The sequence below is a fragment of the Meleagris gallopavo genome, chromosome 4, assembly GCF_000146605.3.
Source record: "Meleagris gallopavo isolate NT-WF06-2002-E0010 breed Aviagen turkey brand Nicholas breeding stock chromosome 4, Turkey_5.1, whole genome shotgun sequence".
Classification (NCBI taxonomy): Eukaryota; Metazoa; Chordata; class Aves; order Galliformes; family Phasianidae; genus Meleagris; species Meleagris gallopavo.
The window spans coordinates 3,558,081-3,580,686 of NC_015014.2; the positions used below are offsets into that span (position 1 = coordinate 3,558,081).

A 22,606-nucleotide genomic window follows, 5' to 3' on the forward strand; every position below is an offset into this window, starting at 1 on the left:
AAAAAAAAAAAAGAGTCCTGACTGGTACTAAGGAAACCTGAAGCAACACCACAGAGAATAAGACTTATAATAACAATACAGTAACGTGCATTTACCAGAAATACTAGAAACCAGATGCCTTTGTGACACAAAGAAATGAATGAAGCAGTTTTGTTCTCCGCTATTACTCAGCAAAGAATGAAATCTTATTCAGAGCCTGAAGACGGGGCTGAGCTACTAACTTAAAAGTGCAGTGCCATGAGATTGGGTCACCCAAGGTGTAGCTATTAGCGACACCAAAGGCACAGCTATTTGTGGCACTGGGTCAAGACTTTCATTACATTCATATTGCAAAGACAAAATTTTCCCTTTCCTGCTGTGAAGCCCACTCTCAGGTTCAGCTAAAAACAGGTACAGCTCTGTTTTTAGGTAAGATCCACAGGTGCCCTACAGCTGCAATTCCGGGAACTGTTTCCTTTAGAGAAGTGCTGAAATTCCCCACCTCCCCCTGAGCACAAGTCTGTAGGGGTAAATGATGGGAAACAAAAAGCTGTAAGGATTCGCTTTGAATTACATAGGCCAGTTTACTCAACAAGCTGGATGACTGCGTACCACACACGTATGGCTGTCTGCTCTCAAGAGTTATGATTTCTCTGCAGTGAATCACCACTCCACTGCAATTTTCCTTACAAGCTACTTTTCAAGAAACATTCTTTCGATCGTGACACAAGAGATAAATGGATGGAGGAAAGAAGTTTACATGTTCAAAAGAAATGCCACAATAGTAAAACCTGACTTTCAGCCCATGCATGTTTTGTACATTTAGACAGCAGGCACTCCCACAGGAAAAGACTATTTCTTTATATGCATGTCATATTTAGCAAATTAGAATATTTACAGCCCTTTCCACCTCCCACTTCTTGAAATAATAACAGTGCTCAACTTACATCTGCAAACAGCAGTCTTGTTCCATTCAGAGACCACAATTAATCATAAGTATTGGGGTATTTTTATTGCCACAACCAAGGCAGACCATAGCTATGAATCACGTTAAAGCATATTGCAGATACAACCTAACAGGATCATATCAAAGCTCTGCATAATGAACAGAAGGAAGAGAGACTAGAGAAGATGAATGGACAAAAATGATGCTAAAATCTCAAATGAAACAAAAAATCTGTCATGCTCTCACTCACTCCATTTTTTTTGAGCAAACTGTCCCAGTTTCACAGAGACAGCTGTCACAGTCATAAAGATTCTCTATGAACTCTCCCAACCTGTTAGGCTCACTTACACAGTTAAAAGCTACAAAACTTTCACCTGTAGAAATACAGATGAGAAGGACAGATCATTTAATTGGAGGAGATGAATAAAGAATAAAAAACAAATAAAGCAATGAATGGCACAGAGAAAAGAAGATGAAATTTGTCAGGATGAAAGACAGGAAAGCAAAAGCCTATTAAATGAATCTGCAAAGACAAAAAATCATAACTTTTAGAAGGATGGAATTCTCATAAAACATAAAAGAATTCAGTAGCAGGTTGCAGTTAAGGCCATAATGACATTATGAGTCAGCAGATGACTACACACTCAGTTAAAAGCAGAGTTTCTAGGAAATACTAGCAAAGTCCAAATTTGAGTCCTAGACAGACTTCTGGGAGATAATAAAACGATAATTTTTAATTATAACTGGTTATGAATACACTCATCCGTGTGGTTTCACATCTGCATGTTTCCAGGATTTTAACATAGTACCAGTCCAATTAATAATTATAAAATATTACTACAGATATACTGAAACACATACCTGAAATATAACAGAACTACTGCTCATGGTGACCCTGTTAGAGCACAACTTAGAAAACTCTTATGTCAGTTGTTAAAAAAAACTGAAAATTAGAGGTTTTTTTCAGAAGAAAAAAAAAAAGTGACTTCCTTTTAGTTTGTTTCTCTCTTTAAAATTCTGCTTCTGTGTTAAGTCTTCTCTATTTCAGATACTCAGCTCCAGTTAAACAGAGCTGACACACTGTCCTCTCAGTAACCTGCTTGAGCAAGACTTTACCTGACATTTGCTCAAGGCATTTCTCATCTGCCTTCCTCCCCACCTCCCAAGATGTCACTTTTTCATTCTGTAATTTCCAATAGTCTTCTGTTTTAAGTGACACGGCAAACCTTAATGTTACAAAGGAATCATCACTGTAGGAAAGTTCTACCAGAATTTACTCCTCTATCACAAACACTACTCCTTCTAAGTTCAGATCTTCAGCTGCATTTGTACATAGGACTTGGGAAGGAAGGCCTAGGAACTATGCTATGTCAGACTAGGAGATGTCAATATTGCACAAACCCTTGTTTTTTCAAGATCTTCTGCCTAGCTCTATATAATATGTATTATATGTGTTGCTGGGCTACTCAAGGGGAAAAAAGGTTGCTAACAGTTAATATTTTATAGTTGAAAGAAAGCTGTGGGCAACAGAAGAGAGTAGCCGTGCCAGTTTACTTCTAGATTATTGACTGCTTACAGTGATTGATCACAAAATTAAAAACATATACAAGAAACATTGGTATTTACACTGCCCTCTTGTCAGCTGAACAGTTATTTCACATGCTCTTCTTTAGCTTATTTTCTGCTTAAATAAGCCTTCTGTTCATAGTCATGGTCACTTTGAAATATTACAAAGACCTGTACAAAAAAAAAACCCAACCACGCTACATTAAGGTCTGACAAGTACAGAAGTCATACCGAATCTGAAAGCACCAGCCACCCACCAGAGATTACTGCACAATTGAAAAGCAGTGTTTTTACAACGCACACACAAAAGAATCAGAAAAAATTCCAGCCACAGAGACCCCATATTCATGGAGAACTAGTTATTTGTGGAGCAAAAGCACCTCTGAATATTCGGATTTCAAGCTAGTAAATTCTTATGACTCATGCAATGCAGTTTCTTTCTTTCTTTCTTTCTTTTGTAATAGACTACAACAAAAATAGTTACAGAGCAAGGATTTGCCTCTCCCATTCAAGATAAATTCAAGAAATCATACTTTATCTAGGAAACTTCATTTAGTGGCAGCAGAAATACTCTTTAGATCATTCTTTCATCAATCGGTCCAGAAAAACTGTGGAGTTCTTGGCCCGTTACATTAAGGAAATGCTCATAATTATCCCTGTGGGCTTTGTGGAAGGCAAGGAAAGTCAATGGCATTGTGGTCTCCAGGTAGAAATCTATTTCCTAAGACTGGCATCCGCAAAACTGCCTTCAGAATAACAAGACGCAATGTTTTTGTGCCACATCAATGTACAGGAAGAAAACAGCTGCTACAATGCTGGAAATTCAGGGAACCTCCCAGATATAAATCTCAGCTGAAAGGTAAGAGGGACGAATGTCATTTCTATCCTTGCATTTGTAGTTTAGAAACTTAGAAAAACCTCCCTTCAGCATTGTATTATTTAAATCTGAGAGAAACTTTCTTCTCCTCCCCTCACATCCGCTGCCCCAACTCCAGCATCTCACAATGCTCACGAGGAACAAGGGCACATCTGCAAAGTGCTGTAGGTATTTAGCACCACAAGCGGAAACATTTGAATCAAGAACCCTGGCTGATGCATGGGAATGAATGCACTACGTTTTACTGCTATTCCAGTACACATCTGAGTCCAAACAACAATAAAAGCTCAACCTGAGTTCTTTTCACTTTGCAGCAGAACAGCGAAGCAGGAGGAAAGCACGTGCCTGGTAATGACCTAGGCAGGCTAGGCAGGCTGCAGTTCTCCAGCTTTCCTTATGTTCAGAAGCTAAGGAAGCCACGGCTAGTGGCTCACAAATGCTGTTTATAAACTCACCAGCACTGTTCTAATAACTGCATGTGCATTCTGACACTACCTGAGGTGTAGGAAGTTTACATCTCAAGCAAAGCTGCATGCTGACCCAAAGATTAAAATACTTTTACTCAGTCACACTGATACTTTTGTCTCACATCATCCCATTGAAATTGCAGGACGTTTCTGTTGACTGCTGCTTTCAATTCTACTGGTGGAAATTTGGTATCAAACATCTTAAATAACACAAGTTTTTTTCTAAGCCTGTGCCATTATTTCACCTTCAGCAAATTGTAGCGGTGTCCATCTGATTCTAACAAGGCATGAAATTATACTTCAGCAGAGTAATTTAACAAGCAACACCAGGAACAGGTGTTGTATTTCCTAGTATATCATCAGTTTAGAAATACCAACTTATTTTCCTCAGTATATCCTTTATTTAAAAAAAAATAAATACGTAAGTAGTTAAGCAAAGAATGGAAGAACTCTGCAGTTATTTTATTCTCCCTATTCTGCAAGATACCCTTGTACTAGCTGACGATCAGGAAGATGATTACAGTAAGCAAAAATGCTGTAATTATAACTGCTATCGCCCAGAATACGTTCACAGCAGCTGACACAAAAGCATAAGTCAGGTAGCATATGAGATTGAAGTTCAAATCCAAGTTTAGTTGAGAAAGACAAAAGGAAAGCATAGGGAGAGCAGAAGAAGATTCACCTCTAACAATCACTGAAACCTTGATCAGAGCTGTGCAGACATTCCTTGAAATTAATATACTCAGGGACTCACAATCTTCTACAGTAAATATCTATTGCTATCTTCTACTCAACTCTTCACTACTATCATGTATGATTTAAATTCTTTCTGCTCATTTTGATACCGTATTTTTGATTTTTCATGTGGTTAGTTTCATCTTCTGTGCAGCATGCACTGGACTCTCCTCAAGATCTCCAAATAAGCGAGCCAATCCTGTGTGCTCAGTGGAAACAAGAAGAGGCGTTTCAAACCTTTTTTCACAAGGCATGAGAAGAATAGGGGGGAAATCCACGTGCTCCAGAGATCCAGGAAGAGAGGTACATAGAGAAAATGAGGAACTCGTCTTGCATCTGAAAAGGTGCCTTTCAAGGACAGCAATGATTTACTATGTTGACTACGTAATCAGAACATTTCGGCTCTTAAAGTTCTATGAAAATGAATGGCTGTCACATTTAGAAATTGCCATGTTTCTACAAGCAAATCCAAGCACACTCTGTGCTACTATTTATTTTACATATAGCTTGATAAGATATCAAAACATTTAATATTTTAAAGGATAGCCAGTTAATAATCACTGGCTAAACACAGAAGACCCAGCTGAGGGTTATGCAAGGCAGAAAAAGATTGTTTTCTTATTTGCTCATCAACTAGCATTAACAGGAATTATGCAAATTTCCTTTGGAAATAAAATATAACAGCTACAGAAGTAATCATAATGAAATAATTACCACTATGATCTACAATATCAGTAAGTTACATTGTTACTCGTCTGTATTTAATGAAAGGCAGTTCTACAATACTGATTAACTCATTTGGGTTACTACCAGATACAATAAATGTATGATAAATACTTTAATCAGTATCACAATTAACAGTTATTATGGCATTATTTCTGGCAAAAAGACTTAAGACAAAGAACTTGGAACTACCTCATGTTTCATAATGTTCGATTTCTCTCTCTTCCAGCAACCTGTGCTCAGAATACATAATATCCTTTTTTCCTTTCGCCCATGTTGACTTTTTTCTGTTTATATCAATATGATGGTTGAATACGTGAATTCCAGAATCAGTTGCAGCCTTGAGTATAAAGCCACATAGATGCTGCTTTGAGACATGCCTGTGTGAGATTGTTCACAATTTCTTTAACAAGAAGTGAACAGGTTTAGCACTGAGATAGAGATGTATATAGAAGGACTTGAAACAAACCAGTCCAGCCATCTGTGAAAATACAGAGCGCTGCCATAGCTTCATTAACTTATTGACAACCAATTCAAAAGAGAATTCAAAGAAAACAGAACCAGAATTGCTTATCTACGGCAATCCAAGCAAGATTTAATTGATTAAATAGGGAATGCTGTTCCTTCTGGCCTGCCTATAGTACCAGTCAGAAGTTATTCCAAGCAGAAACTACATTATTACTTTTTTTATTTGGCCTTTATTAAATCAACAGTCAGTTTCTAGAACCATTTTCCTCTTCTTCCCAGTCTTTCTCTATGAACCGTGCTGTCAAAGCAGGCAGACTTAATGAAAACAGTATGTCCAAAGCTTAACAAAAACTCTGTATCGACTGATGTCAATCTCAGAAAACTGCTAGTACATTTATCTAATCATTGCTTACAAGCTTCTTCCCAGTATGAATTGTCCGCAGAAATTCTCAACAACATCTTTAGCATTTTAAATGCCCGTGGTCAGAATTGCACAAATAGACAATTTTTGAAGAAATTAAGTTCCTGACAGCATTTCAATACAAAAGCACAGAAAGGACATGGAGGTGCTGGAGCAGGTGCAAAGAAGGGCAACAAGGCTGGTGAAGGGCTTGGAGAACGTGGCCTATGAGGAGAGAGTGAATGAACTGGGGCTGTTTAGTCTGGGGAAGAGGAGGCTGAGGGGAGACCTTATTGCTCTCTTCCAATGTCTGAAAAGTGATTGCAGCAGGAGTGGGGTTGGTCTCTTCTCACTGGTGACAGGATGAGGGGAAATGGCCTCAAGTTGTGCCAGGGTAAGTTTAGGTTGGATATCAGGAAAACCTTCCTTACAGAAAGGGTTGTTAAGCACTGGAATAGGCTCCCCAAGGAGGTGGTTGAGTCACCATCCCTGGATGTGTTTAAAAACCATTTGGATGTGGTGCTCAGGGACATGATTTAGCAGAGGGCTGTTAGAGTTAGGGTAGTATGGTTAGGTTGTGGTTGGATTTGATGATCTTCAAGGTCTTTTCCAACCTGAGTGATTCTATGATTCTACATATATCAGAAGCAGAAGTACATCCTCCTTTCTGTAATGTCTAAATAAAATCCAGCTGCACAGAAGAGTATGTCAGCGCCGGCAAGGAGATGGAGTGCAGCCTTTGCTCACTCTTCCCAGGGCATCAGACAGCAGAAACACTAAGGGTTGAGGTTAGAGATGGAGAAATGGCCACTAGTGCCAAGGACTAATGACTATTACCAGTACAGCAGGTTTCAGAAGCAGAAGCTGTAGCAGCACTTCCTTCAAAACACAGTTCCTTTGCCCACGTGAATAAGGGATACGGTCTTGTTTTTTGCCATCCTTAGCCGCACTGCAGCCCACTGTAATTCTCAAATCCCTGGTCTTCAAAGAAACCTGCAACTCTACATAAGAACAGTACCATCTGCAGGATTTTTATATTGAGTGTACAAATACCTTCAACACTCCTGCTGAAGTGAAGTTATACCCAGAGGAGAATGGTTTGTGTAACAGCAAAAGCAACGGTAATGGAGTTTAGGACTACAGTACCTTTGTTCTAATTTAGGAATGCTCATACTCTGTTAGAATGTTGTGCACGTGATGATTTGATCTTAACAAACACCAGTTCACAGCATTTGGTAGGAGTACATATGAGTTCAGTTCTTAAGGCAGAGTAAGGCAGAGAAGAAAATACTGCTATCAGAGAAGAAAAGCCTGCTTGCATATTGCTGGCTCTCTATCCAGAACTCAGAGCTGTCAATCACTATATACTAACTGACAACTAATATTTGAAATGAAAGAAGACATGACTGTAATTCTGTTTACTCAGTAACCAGATTCTGTTTTCCCTTCTGTGGCAAGTTCCTAAAATTGTAAATCTGAGCTGTTACATCACCTAACTTGAACAGTTCGACATGTAACACGCACAGGCTACTCTGAAAAGTGAGGTTGTGGGCATGGAAAGCTCAATACAAAACCTAAAGCACGAATAAGTAGCTGCTGTTACTTCCACATACGCAAAGCTAAGAAGAGCAGAATGAGAAAAACTGCTCAGCTAATAAATCAGCACACACACGGCCCATCAGTGGTTCAGCTCTAACATCTCTTTTTCGTGACACTGACTAGAACAGTCTCACATTTAAGCAATTGGAATACACTGTAATGAACACTAATACACTGCTAGAGAAAAAGGTTGTTTCTACATTTAGTATCTTCCAACAGCTATCTTGTCAAAGAATTCCACGTTAAAAAAATCATCAAAATGCATTTGCATTTCCTATTAGTATTGAATTGTAAAATAATACATCAGCTCTATGCTTTTCTATGTTTCATTAGGGTATTTCCAGGACTTTTTGTCTGGGAGGCTACATGTCTGCTTTACAGTGCTCAACATACACCACGGCTCTCAGCTTTAGCACCTTGCCAGCAGTTTTCCTCCATGTTCTCACCTAAGACTCTCCCAAGTCAATTTGCTACCTTTGTCCCACTGTCTTACTTTCAGAGAACATATATTTATATCAAATAACTGATGCACACCTACATATATACATGTATGAAATACCTGCATTTCTTAGACAGATGTGAAGAGATGAATAAAGGAGTTTAAAAGAGAGGCTGAAGTAAGCTTTAGTAAAGTACATTTTAACTCTATTTCATCTCTTTTCAGTTTGCTTGTTTTTAAGGCTACAGTTAAGACGCTGGAAATCCACTTGCCCAAGAAGTGCTGAGCAATTCAATCTGGTGAACAATACAGAAAATTAGACAAATTCAGTTATTAAGGCAGCATGATCAGAGCAGCAGTTTCCCTTCTCTCTTCACTGACTTCATCATGAAAAGTTTCCTAGAAATGTCCTGGAATATCCCCTCCAGATTCTCTAATGAAACCAAAGGACATCCTTCAATGTCAATATACTTAGGATAACAGAGGACTAATTGCTGCAGTTTCCCAGCACTGTGAATACTAACAGAATGAAGAAAATAACGTTCAATTTTTACTTTACAGCAACAAAAAAAAAGCAGAACTCAGCTTCTAATTTCTAACAGAAATCTTTGCGTCTGCATTTAATTTGTGGCTGTTTCAACAGTTATATCAGAATAAAGACACACTAAGGAATTTTTTCGAGAGAATTATATGCAAATATCAAAACATTTCTGATACTTCATGAAAAATTTGACTTGTGGAAGACTAGAATTTGCAAGTTTTAGTTTAGTTGCAGGTTATGTTAAACTAAACTCCCTACACACTGCCCCCAGTCGTAGGAGCTGCCACTACCTTCAAAGGGAGTGCTAGATATAAAAAAAAAAAAATAAAGAATCAAGACTGTTATTTTTGAAGTATAAAATAGACATTACCAATTCTGAAGCGCTATCAGTTAATATTTTCTCTCCCACAGTTCTTAAGAACTTGTTAATTAGATTATGCTTAGTTAAATAATTACATAAACAATGGTGATAATTAACATACTATTTAAATTCCAGATTGCAAATTTTTTTCTGTAAACTCTCAATTTCCTTCAAGATGTACTTTTTTTGGCATGAACCAACACACTTCCCATTGACATAATTTATTTTTGAATAATAACTCCTGATTGAGACTAAGAAGAGCTTCTGAATTCTGTTCTCAGCTCTGCCGAAAGATACACCAATCTGCAAAAATCCAGTCAGTCAAATGCTTTTTTTTGTGTAAAATGGATTTTCTAATGTTTTCCTTGCAGTAGTGTTGAGAGGCCAAGTTCACTTCTCTCATACATAATAAATACTTTTACGTGGACAACTAAACTTAAGATGAAAACAAAAGTTTACATTCTTAAGTGGATTTTGTTAAGCAATGTATATAAAATTCAATGATTTCTCCATAGCTCAAAGAAAACTATTTTCTTCAAATAGCAAGACTGGAAGTGGTGCTATCATATCATTTAATAACTCTGGAAAATAAGACCATTTAAGAACAGGCTTGAGTCACCGCAGGCACCTATCTGCACAGGGAATCTTTTCATGCTTTCATACAAATTCGGATATTTTCTATCTTACATTTGGAGTTTCTAAAAACTAAGCTACTGCAGCCTAGCATATATTACGCTGCAAGCATAATCTATAATGATAAAACATGAAAAAAATTAATCATTCCATTCAATATCTTAACAGAAAAATGTGTCTATTTGTCCTATGCTGAAATAGTTGAAATCCAGTCAATTAATAATGGCACGGATTCAACACAAGGCATTTGGGCTGGGTTTTCTTCACAATCAAGCTGCAAGTCAAAATGCCAAAATAAATCTGTTCTTTTTTTCTCCAGAAATGTGAATATAACTTAGCATTTAACAACAGAAAAGTAGAACTTACAGGTAAAGCAATCTCTTAGGAAATTTCTGGTATGTAGGAGCTTCACATGGCCCTTCACATTACTTCCTGGTTTCATTTCCTAGAATAAACAGAAACAAGTCATATGAAACTAGCTGTATTATGTTGAAATATCACATAATGTATATAAAGAGCCTTAAACCATGCTGTTTGGAAACCTTAAACCATGTCACTTTGGAAAAAATATTAATACCAGTGTCTTTCAGATCATATAAGGGCTGATCTGAAAGTAATGCCTCCAATTTTATTACGTTGGCCCATGATGCCAGAGACAGATGGTGGTGGTACAGCAGCAGAGGTTGAACCTTCCCTCCTTTACATGTTGTTGTGACAGACGACAGCAGAGGGACAGTCTGACAAAATGGCTTCTGATACGGGAGCGTGAAGCAAATGAGTGTCACTGAATTCCTCCGTGAGGAAAAAATGGCACCCACAGACACTTGTTGAACACTGATGGAGACCAAACAGTAAATGTGAGCACAGTAAAGCAGTGGGTGGGTGGTGTGTTTCTGCAAGAATGCAGGCTCTTCTTCATTGCTGGTGAAAAATGCACAGCTGATGGTGGTGACAATGTTGAAAGACAGTATTTTGTAGCTGAGAATTTGCTCTATCATACTGTGCTCTTTGTATCTTTTGTAGTTTTCAAGGAAATCAATAGGCAGCATTACCTTCCAAGCAACCCACGTACAAATAATTCTAACACTGGACTTGAACAGTAGTCTTAAATAATATTTATCATTTCCTATGCTAGATACTGGTTCTCACTCGTATTTCTGTAGACTCTCAAACTGATTTGAGATAATTCTTGATCTCCCACAGGAGATCAGGCACAGGAAAACTATATATGAGCTTCCATTTATTAACCATAATGGTGGAAAAAGCCTTTTTGCAGACATTTATATATAGGATAAACAAATAAAGGAAAAATAAATTTATAAAGGATAAATAAAGCTTAATACAACAAAAAGACCAAAACAGATAATTATTTCACTAGTAATGTTTTTACACATATTTGCTTGCCAAAGAGTAAAATATAATAAAGATTTAATTCAGCTAGCTGTCTCAAAAGGGGAACAAATACAAGCTCAGTAGGGAAGCACCCAAACCAGCCAAACAAACACAAGTCATACAGGAGCAGGCAACTCCATGCTGAGACCCAGTTGGCCTCCAAGTCATGGCCTGGAGAAGATGGCTTCTTTCTGGGAGTTTGGGTGTCATGGAAAAGCTGCTTGTACGTGAGACAATGATGTCAGGAGAGACCAGTAAAGCAGCAAACGCTGACCACATGGCTGTGACAGTTTTCTCTCTCGGTTCTTCCAGACAAGCATGACAGCACCCACGCACTTATGGAAATGCCTACCAGGTAGAAACGTTGGGAAAGCTCTCCCACCTCTCTTTTGGGAAACCAGCATGTTCAAACAACTGTCCGAAGGGCCTGTCCACTAACGTTCACTGCACAGAAAACAAAAATAAGTACTTTAAAAGTCTACATGCAGTTGCATGACTATAAACTGGGCTCACAGAAACAGAGGCAGGATAGACTGCATGGCTGAGTGCTGCTCACAGCAACCAAGGGTGACAGCGGTATTTAAAATGGATTAACAACAAACATAGCAGATGATTTTATTTTTTTTTAATTAATTATAAGAAACAGAATCACTCAGGTTGGAAAAGACTTTAAAGATCATCGAGTCCAACCACAACCTATCCATTCTACCCTAACTCTAACAGCCCTCTGCTAAATCATGTCCCTGAGCACCACATCCAAAGGGTTCTTAAACACATCCAGAGATGGTGACTCCATCACCTCCCTGGGGAGCCTATTCCAATGCTTAACAACCCTTCCTGTAAAGAGGTTTTTCCTGATATCCAACCTAAACTCACCCTGGCACAACTTGAGGCCATTTCTCTTCCCACTGTCAAAAGATTTCTTTAAGATGCACTCTGGAAATACAAATCAACTATACAGTATGCAGTGGCATGGTATTTCCTAATGAAATCACTGATGAAAAACACTGATGGTTGTGCAGTCACAGGTTCCTGTTTGCATAACCCAAAGAACAGCTTCAACACATGTGCAGAAATCAACCCATGGAGTAAGTTTTATAACTCATCAAGAATAGAAGGAAAGATACACTAAACCTTAAAAGTATATATGTATTTTTATATATAATTTTGTGTTATCTACAAAAAAATCCTTTAGCAATTGAAATAATAAATTCTCAGAACAGGTTTTATTTTTTCAGATTTTTTTTTTTTTACAAGTCTGCCTTTCGTTTTTTTAAAAGATATAGGAACTAAATATATTTCAAATTCTCTACCTATTTTTCTGAGAGAAGAATTAAACAGCACGTGACTATTTCATTCATTGCCAGAGAGAACCAAAAATATATGTTAGGTCAACAGAGCATTCCTGTACATGTGCACCCTTACAAAAGCACACTGTGTGTTTGCCATCACGTGGGTATCTTTGGGTACCACAGGTGTCACGTTGCTAGGAAAGCAACACTGCACCCAACAATTTCAAACACATTTTACTTTTAAACAGGATGGGTACTCATTTTACTTATTGAGTTATTAACAAAGAAATAAAGCTCGGATACAGAAGAGCTCTCAATAGCCAAGAGTATGCTAGGCTACGAAAATCTTAACATCGGAAATACAAAGTTTTTCCATTCTGTAGTGTTTGTGTACTGATGTAACTTCAGAAGCTTGTCCAAAAGGAAGTGTAACAGCATAAAGTTAGGATGCAATAACAGCATAAAGTTAGGATGCAATAACAGCATAAAGTTAGGATGCAATAACAGCATAAAGTTAGGATGCAATAACAGCATAAAGTTAGGATGCAATTGTTTTTGCATATAACAGAAGATGGGGCAGATAAATCCTGCCATTTTCTTTGCACGTTAAAAAGCCCAAAACTTTGAGAAACCCTCCCTGCTGTACTATTCCCATCAGGCAGTTGTTTCAATTTAATGGCATAAGGTAAAATACCATGAAAATACACTAACCCATTTAAAGGAAAACACAGTGAGTTTGCTATTAAGAGCTGTGTTTTCAAATTTTAGCTAGCAGTATATCCAATAAAAGAAAGATGAATCAAGGAAGAACCATGTTACACAGATTTCTGCTCATGTTTTCCTGTTGTTTCACAGAACATTACACAATCTCTATTCAATACCTGTATCTGTTTTATCTCTCTTGGTCCATCTGCTCTGCAAATGTTCTCACAAAGCAGTTTCCCATAGCAACATCAAATACCACAGCCCCAGTCTTCCATCGAAGCACTCTAACTGATCCACTTCTGAATTTCAAGCACCATCTTTTTTTCTGCAGTACTTAACTAAACAAGAAATAAATTGAGTCTTTCACCAAAGCAAAAGCACACGTGAATGAAAGAAATACCCATGAACGTAACCCCTGCAATTAGGGGTTTTGTTCTGCACTATCAGGCTATTTTTGAACAGAATGATATTTCAGCCGTATTTGGCAGGGGCAGGAGATAAAATAACTGATGACCTGTTGCTAGTTTTTTCTTGATTAAAATTTCAAAATCTTTACCTTATGCGTAGAAAAGCAAATGACGCATAAGATTTAAAGATTTAAAGAATAAGAATACACTGTGCTGGATGTAAGTTCTAGAATGAAAAGCCCACAAAGTCTGCCTACTCTGGGACAACAAACATTATCTACAAACTATCAGTGATCCAGATTGTTTCATCGTCATGCTTACAATGAATAAAAATGAAATTTCTGCAATACATTTTCACATAAATTAAATACAATTAACAGTAGTTTCCCATAAATACCTGAAATTTCAATAGAGAAGCTACCTAGAGGAACCCTGCTCAATTTCAAGTGGCAGTAAGCATATACAAGATTGATTTTTAAGTGAAGATCTTTTGAAAAACTCAAAAAAAAAACAAACCCAGTAAATACTGTAAATTAGTTTTAAGTACAAGGGTTCTGTAAATTTATGTTGAAACTGTAACAGATTTGTTGAATTCATTAATTTACAGCTTTCACAATAGGAGAATTTTCCTAAGGTCTAATATTTGTATTTTTTGTTGACTCAAGAAGATGAGAAGCAATGAACAGGCCTTCTGGTGAGTGTAATCTATGTAATCTATATAATCATAGACGCTGGGTCACTTCCACAACATTGTTTCGTATTTCATAACTTGGAGCTACTTTAAAAATACCCCACATATGAGATTTACGCAATCTCAAAACCAAAGTAAAGAACGGGATCAAACTCTCACAACATTTTTAAGTATGTATTCTTTTCACCTATACATTCACAGGCATTATTCTCAGTTTTCCCCAGATATTCTCGTTTGCTCATCTTTGAGTTTGAGCCAAACAGACTTTACAGATTAGCTCAGGTTGGAAAAGACCTTGAAGATCGTCGAGTCCAACCACAACCTAACCATACTAACCTAAGTCTAAAAAGCCCTCTGCTAAATCATGTCCCTGAGCACCACATCCAAATGGTTTTTAAACACATCCAGGGATGGTGACTCAACCACCAAAGATAATATAGATCTCTGGTCTTCCCAATGAAGTTCTTCTGTACTGGAGTTCTGATGTTCTTTCACGGAAAGGCTTATTGCCCATCTTGAACCTAAATAAAACTATGTACTATATAGCAAATCTGGCATTTCTACAGAGCACAGAAGAGATCTGCAACGGGAGGACCACTCCACTTGTCTGCTGCATACACTGAAAGTCCCCTTGCTTTTATTAATGCATGCAAACATTGCTGGGCAGATAAACGCAAAAGAAATCCAAAAGCTCTCTGCCTGCAAGAAGAGCACCACGTGAAATCTCCCTCTCTACAAAAGCAAAATATTACTTAAGTAAGGTTACCTGCCACCTTCCCAATGATTCCGTACTACCAAATCAGCCAAAGAACACTGCCTGCAATTATTGACAACTTCTACCCACAGTTTACTTCTTGAGTAAAACCAAGTAGCAGCGACTTGTCATCAGCCACCAAGGAAATGCTAAAATAAAGTAATTTAATTCCTTAACTGCATGGAGTTAACGTGTGTTTTATAGTCCTGTACTATGTACAATTGACTTTTACTCTTGTTTTCTGATAAATTGATCTTTAAGACAAGTATTTTAGCCAAAATTAGAGTGCTCATCGTAAGTACGTTGCTCCATGTTTTCAAGCCTCAATTATTCTGTTTTGCTTTTCCACAGGAAGACTGGATTTCTACTAATTTTAATGTACCATGGTAAAAAATATCAATGATAAAATTATAAGGACTAGCAAGCTTCATTACATGCAACAGATATATGTGAACTATGTAACTGGCTAGAAGATGAAAATGTTCTGAAAAATAGTTTTCAAATACGCTACTTCAAAAATAATGATCTAAACTAAGAATAAAAAGTGAAATCTTGAAGGACTAACATCTTGCTTTCTCTGATGGTGTCTGAAAGACTATAAAAGCCTTTAAATTATTAGAATCTATTCCAGAAATGGCTAAGCAGCCCCTACCGTATTCATTTATCCTTTGTCCTTTTAAGCTTTCAGGGTGCTGTGTAGCCATAGTAACTATGCTTTTTCTCTGTGAAATCCATTAGCTGGTTTCAATCTGGAATTCAATGCTACCATAAAATCAAAGCCAAAGATTAAAAAATATATATATCATAAAAAAAGATTACTGTGACAAGCATTTATTTTAGAAGCAGTTTCTGCATCTTTATTCCTTATCCACAACAGCAAAAGAAACCAAAAGTTTAAAAGGACACCAAAAGATAAACTCAAATTGTCTTTTAAAGCTTGGTCAGCATCAGGAATCACACATTTCCATCTCAAACCAGACCTCACAGCTAAACTAGCTGTTCTCCACATTAAGCCAGTCAGTGCAACTGCCTGCCTGGCCACCAGTGACAAAGGACAACGCATGAGCTTGCCCCTCACAATTGCACTTCCAGCAGCAGGCTAAGTTGAAGCTATCATAAGATCAGGATTTGCACTGCAAAATACGGGATTCCTCTTCCGCGTGGACAACTCTGAAAGAAGCTAAGTGTTGCAGAAGACTAGCCTAAGCTTTATCAGATCACATTTGGATATGGTGGGTTTTGACATGGGACGCTTTAGTGTCAGCTTAGTCCTGACATCAGTTATGCAAGAACTGGCCCCAGTGGCACTGCCACTGTTTGCTTGAACCCTCCTGGCCAGCAGTCACACCTGGGAGCTAACAGGAGCTACATCCTCAAGTAAGGAATTCGGAATCTAAGTTCTTTGCTATGAGAGCGGTGAGGTGCTGGAACAGCTGCCCAGAGAGGCTGTGGATGCCCCGTCCATCCCTGGAGGTGTTCAGGGCCAGGTTGGATGGGGCCCTGGGCAGCCTGGGCTGCTATGAAATGTGGAGGTTGGTGGCCCTGCATGTGGCAGGGGGTTGGAGCTTCATGATCCTTGAGGTCCCTTCCAACCCTGGCCATTCGGTGATTCTGTGAATCAGCAGCGTTGGAATACACTGTGCAGGTCACTAACTTAAACAATTAAGGACTTCTCAAGTCTTCGATGTGTTAGATAGCACGTTCCTTAACTAAAAATTTTCATTGCTACCTCAGCTGTTGAGCTGTCAAGTTCAAATTCTGCTATATTCATTTTACACTTCCATTCACATCTGCATTAAGTAGAATGAAGCATGACTCAGACAAAAGTGAAAAGTCTGCCGAGGTAAGAAAGCCTTGTTAGTAGTTCTAATCGCTACCAAGTATATTCCATTTATGATGGAATCCTTGAATATTAAAAAAGCTTCTAAATTCACACAGCATTACACAAAGTTGTTGCTTCCATGTGCAATCCATGAAGGTACACTCCTGTATAACCTGGCATAAATAATGGGTGTTGGCATGAAGCACAAGAACACACCTGAAGGAAAATGTAGGCATAAAATAGGATCAAATCTTTTGTCCTATACTACCAGTAAAAAAATAAAATAATAAAAAAAATAAAAGCAGCATGCTAGAAACATGAGTGACAGTGTCCCTGTGTGCTGTCCCTACAGAAGCTGAACTGTGCCTGTTCCAACGGGGAGAAAGCATAATTCCTGCTAACAACTGAAGAAATAGCACCATTTTATTTCCACCTTCTAGCTGCTCCTTCTGCTGTCTCTTGTGTTTTTTTACTGCAAGCAGAAACACTGCATTCAGTTGAAGAAGAAAACCAGAATTTCATGAGATTTACCCAAACCAAAAAATTCTACTCCCCTCTCATATAATGCACAATTCATTAAAGTTAATAGCAGAGCTCCCACAGATTTCACTAGGCGAAGACTTCATTCTCTGTATCTTTATGAAACGTGTTGGAATTCAAGGCCATGCTTTCTGTCACTATGGTAGAAAACAAAGTCAGGCCATCACAGTTTCTGAACCCAACTTGGCCAATGAGTCCGTCATCTCCAGCTGGTCCCTGATCTGAAACTGAACGGCAGCATTTTTCAGCAGCCACAGTGTGAAGCCCAAGAGCAGCCCCAACTCTCCTGGGAGTTCAGCACAAAGAAAGAGGTAGAAAATTCATCTTTCCAAACCTTCAGTGTTCTGTCTTTCAAATAAAAACAGAGGTAAATTCACATTAAAATCTAGTGAGCATGTTGAGAAAGTTAGGGAAGCTCTAACGGTTAGAACATTTTGACATTAGAAATCCACACTGAATTAAGCATCCCCAAGCACTATGAAATTCAATGTCAGAAACCTTACTACGAAAAAACCAAAACAACTTCTTCACTACGATGACAGCATAATTCAATCTATCAGACTACAGAACAAAGTACTTTCCACAGATATTGGCAGTACAATCTGTGAACAATAATATTTGGAGAAGAGAGCAAGACATGGTTGGACTGGATGACCTTGGAAGTCTTTTCCAACTTCGGTGACTCTATGATTCTATATATCAGCACTTTCTCCACCCAGAATTACTGTTGCAAAAGGCTTGTACACGGAAGCAGCACTGATGGGACAACTCACAAGAAATTAAATCAAGATCTGGGAATAGAAATTACCTTTGGGTGGAGAGTTGAAAACAGAACTCAGAAAATTTGGAAATTAGATACAATACAAATAGGTGTAGGTGTTCTCAGAAGACTTGTATGTTGTTAACAGAATGAAATGAGAGTTTTTGCAAACTGTCTAACTTTGAATGCCTAGAAAAACAGAAGACCTTTTTGACTCCCACAAGCTTCACGTAAGAATATACCACTCTCTTTGAACATACTTATTTTTCTTATCTTAGCATCCACCTACATTTATTCCATAATTGTTTTTTTTTCAAAATTCAAAAGCGATTATTCCCCCCTTTTTTTTTAATTGATCTTCCAGTTTAGTTAACAAAGCTAAAGAAATCCCAACACGTAAAGCCAAGTATTTTCATAGCTCTGTGTTTTGCTGCATTAAATTCTAAGAGTTTAATGCCTTTAGGGCCCTAAGAATACTCTAGCATGTTTAAATTTCAAAGTAGGCTTCTCTAAAATCTGTGTTACTGGTTAAACTTGGAAGAGGACCTGTCTTGGGAAATTCAATTTTCCATGACATTAGAAAACAGCAGAAGACCCTACGAATAAAACAACCTGGTAATATCTTTACCAGAGGATGCCTGGACAAGTTGTTTTCTATGTGAGAGGATATGACTGTTTTCACAGCAGCCTCCCTGCTCACCTCCATTCCAACATGCTGCAGTTGTCATAGCTACCATTTTACACGGCCATAGACTGAGTAATGATCTCACATTCAATAAAACCCCAAAGGCTCTGAGCTTGTAGAATATTTCAGGATTTGCAAAGAAATTCTGCCATGAGATTTCACTGAAAGATTGGCAGGTGCCAACGAGCATTCAGACAAAAGCTTGTTTTGAAGAGCGAATATTTCATTTGCAGTTCGGTCACAACGAAGGTATAGGAACTGAAACCATGGTGTGACTCACTGATTATACTCTGATCATTTAGATAAGTAATTTTAATGAGAGTTCAAGTGGATTTAAAGAATGAATTGGAACCAAATGTAACCAGGCTTTTCTTTTTGAATTAAAAAAAAAAGAAGAAAAATCTTAAACTGTTCCCTAAGTCACACCAGAGAAACAGAACTTACAACTCTTACAGATTCATGTTCCCCACAGAGTTTCTACACATGCAGGTGAATGAGAACTTCAATCAGGAGCACAAAATACACCAACAGCAACCATTCTCCTAAGCTTTGGAGATGACAACAGTCACACTGATGACAATCTGAAAGGCAGGTGCTAGGCCCAGAACAGTTAAGTCATTGAATTTAGAACCCATCCAGGTTTCACTGATACGATGCTGAGGCAAAGGTATCTAATAAAGTTATGTGAATGTCACATCCATCCAGGGTATAAACAATTTGTAAATCACAGACAGAATATCAGTAGCTCAACAGTATTAAGGAGAACAACAAGAGAAGGCTATTTTCATATTCCTCTTGTGACATTCTGTGATCTTCTATATGCAGAGCAACATCAGCCTGCACTTGCTCTCTTAAAACTCTGTTCTTATGTCAATGTACTTGAGAATTTTATGCTGGTTTTAACCTTAGAATAACAAGACAAAAAGCCATCTGTGAAAACCAAGCCCTTTGTAATAAGTGCATTTGTTTCTTAGTCTGTCCGGGATCTCCAGAGTCTGCTCCCAACCTCAACTCTTCTGTGATTCTGCTAGGAACTAACAGCTCTAGCTTAAAACAGAACCTGCTTGAGGTTTCTCTCCCACAGTGAGAATTGTTGTGCCTATTCAATACTTCGTTACGATCCACTTTGTTGTTGCACAGTGTCAGATTTTATGAGCAACTAAACTCATACATTCTCATTATTAGCTATTTAACAGGGACAATTCTTATATCATCAGTACCACTGATGCCCAACCAGTTTCCAAACAAAACTTCAGTCCCTCCCTGGCATTTGTGAACAAGAGTGCTGAGGCACATAAACATACCTTAGATTAAAAAGAAAGAAGAGCATTTATAGGAGCAAGTATTCTGCAATTTCATACTGCGATCACTTGGATTTTAGTGTGTGGATTTTTCAAAGTATCAGCTGTTTCCCCATTCCTGCTAAGCTTTGCCCTTGTCATCTCCCACAATTAAGTTCCAACCACCCTCATTACTATACAAAATAGATCTTGCATTTCATTCCAGATTTGAGAAGGTATTCTCAGCATTTGTAATCCTCTGTGAAGTTAGCAGTACCTCTTCTTTCGTATTTCATGCTTATGAGAAGACTTTTAACATTTAAGCGCTATGTTACCCATCCGTAACCTCCTTTTATGTTGAGTTTTGATGCTTTGTGAATAGAATATTCATCTAGCACTTAAACTACTATTTAATTGAAGAAAATTCAGTTCTGCATAGCTCATGAATTTGATAGTTCTCAGTACCTTGCTGTCAGGGGATATCCAGCAAGCTGTCATGTGGAAGCACCATGGGGGAAATAATCACACACACTACGTACTCCAAAATACTGTCTCCCATTTCAGAACCTCATTCCTCATACAGCTGAGGGAGACATTCTGCCTCTTCCTGAAACAATTTTCCTCCTATCTCTGAATCCAGTTAGATTTTCTTTCCTCACTGAAAATCATGACTAGTTTCTTTCCAATCTGTTGCATTCATTTTAACCTATGCCTCTTCAAACGCTTTCGGACATCAGAAGGCCTCTCCAATGATTCTTCTAGGCACAAAGAAGAAAATGACACTAGGGAAATAATAATAATTTTTAAAAGAGGGCCCTTGGGAAACTGCTGACCTAGTGTTTATGAATCTACATCCTCAGAATCCAAAACTAAGTGTAAGATGTGCTGAGTCACACATACAAATGACCAGCATCCCTCACAGCTAAACCAATGAAGTCTTGCTTAATAACTTAAGGAACGTACATTTTAATTCTTTCACGTTTAATTCACACATAATGAAAATGTTATCTCAAAGTTTAGATTAAAAAAAAGTATAAGTTGGTGCCAAGGTAACCCATGGTAACAACAGAAACATGCAGAACGGCCTCTTACCATTGCTAGCCTCTCCAACAATTCTTTTCAGTCTAAAATTCAGTATATTGTATTCTTAAAACTTTAACTGTATGAATCCTCTACTTTCTCTGCTACAGAAGATGCACTGTTCTACCTTCACATCAATTAAATCAAATCCTGAAACTGTAATTCCCCTAGAAAATTTTTGAAATGCATTTGCAGAACAATCACAGAAGCACAGACTGACTGAGGCTGAAGGGCTCCCTGTGTCCATCAGGCCCAGCCCCAGCCAGGCCATCCATCCACAGCAGCTGGCCAGGCCCATGTCTGGGCAGCTCTGGGAGATCTCCAAGGAGGAGAACCTACAGCCTCTCTGGGCAGCCTGTACCAGGGCTCTGGCACCTGCAAGGCACAAAAGTGCTGCCCGGTGTTTAGAAGGAACCTCCTGTTGGCTCCAGTTTGTGCAACACTGCCTCTTCTCCCATCACTGAGCATCACTAGAAGAGCCGGCCTCCATCTTCTTTTCATCGTTCCTTCAGGTTTTTGTACACATTAATGAGACACCACCCATCCCCTTGAGCCTCCTTGTCCCCGTGCTGAACAATCCCAGCTCTCTCAGCCTCCCCTCACAGGAGAGGTGCCTCAGGCAGCCCTGCCTCACCTTGGCAGCCCTTGGTTGGACTCTCTCTGCTACATCCATGCCTCTCATGAACTGAGGGGCCAACAACTGGATACAGAAGTTTAGGTGTGGCCTCACTGATGATGAGTACAGTGAGCTATATGCATATCTTCAATTTCTCAAGTGGATGGCTAGTGTTAAGAAAAATCTTAAAATTCAACATGAAATCAAAAGCACTTTCATCTTAACTTTTGTTTTTCTCATTCTCAAGAAAAGAAACCCCACAGTTTAGCTTCCTTTTGCTCACATAAAAGCAAGATCTTCTCAGATTTTATCCCTCGTAAATACTCATAGAATAACAGCACTTCAAACCACTGCAACATTGCATACATACTATATTTCATAAACTCAGGCTAACATACTATTTAGCCACTGAAAACGTAACAAAATCATCATTTGCCTCTTAAAAACTTGTCTATATGCTTCTTGTGTGCCACCACATACTAAAAAAACATATCAAATGGACCAGAGCTTCAGATGGATTTGCCCATGCTACCACTTTAAATTGAAATGATCAAGAATATTAAAAGGGCATTCAAATTTACATAGGATGTTTTACTTTAAAATTAACTAGAACAATGAAATCCTAAGATAAATCTCTTTCTAAAGGGTAAGCAGCATAAAAAGGCCAAGTTGCACACAGACATCACTTCCCACTCCCATCTCTGCACAGTACATTGCTTTTCTCTGGTCCCAGATCAAGCCTGAACTTCCAGCAACCCTCTGGATGCTAACAAACTCTATGCAGTTCCTTGTTAACCTCCCACATAAATACATTTCTAATCACCTTTAAAACTTGGTCCTGCAGAAAT

At 38.3% G+C, this 22,606-nt stretch overlaps 1 protein-coding gene across 4 annotated transcripts in view; it reads right to left on the minus strand.

The window, feature by feature from the left end:
• Positions 1–10,180, minus strand: part of MARCHF1 (membrane associated ring-CH-type finger 1) — a 145,023-nt gene extending 134,843 nt beyond the window's left edge. For all 4 annotated transcript variants that reach the window (XR_002113870.2, XM_031553003.1, XM_031553004.1 and 1 more), the window contains exon 1: positions 10,101–10,180. The gene's annotated coding sequence lies outside the window, so the exon portion shown is untranslated. The remainder of the gene's footprint in view (positions 1–10,100) is intronic.
• Positions 10,181–22,606: the final 12,426 nt, after the last annotated feature.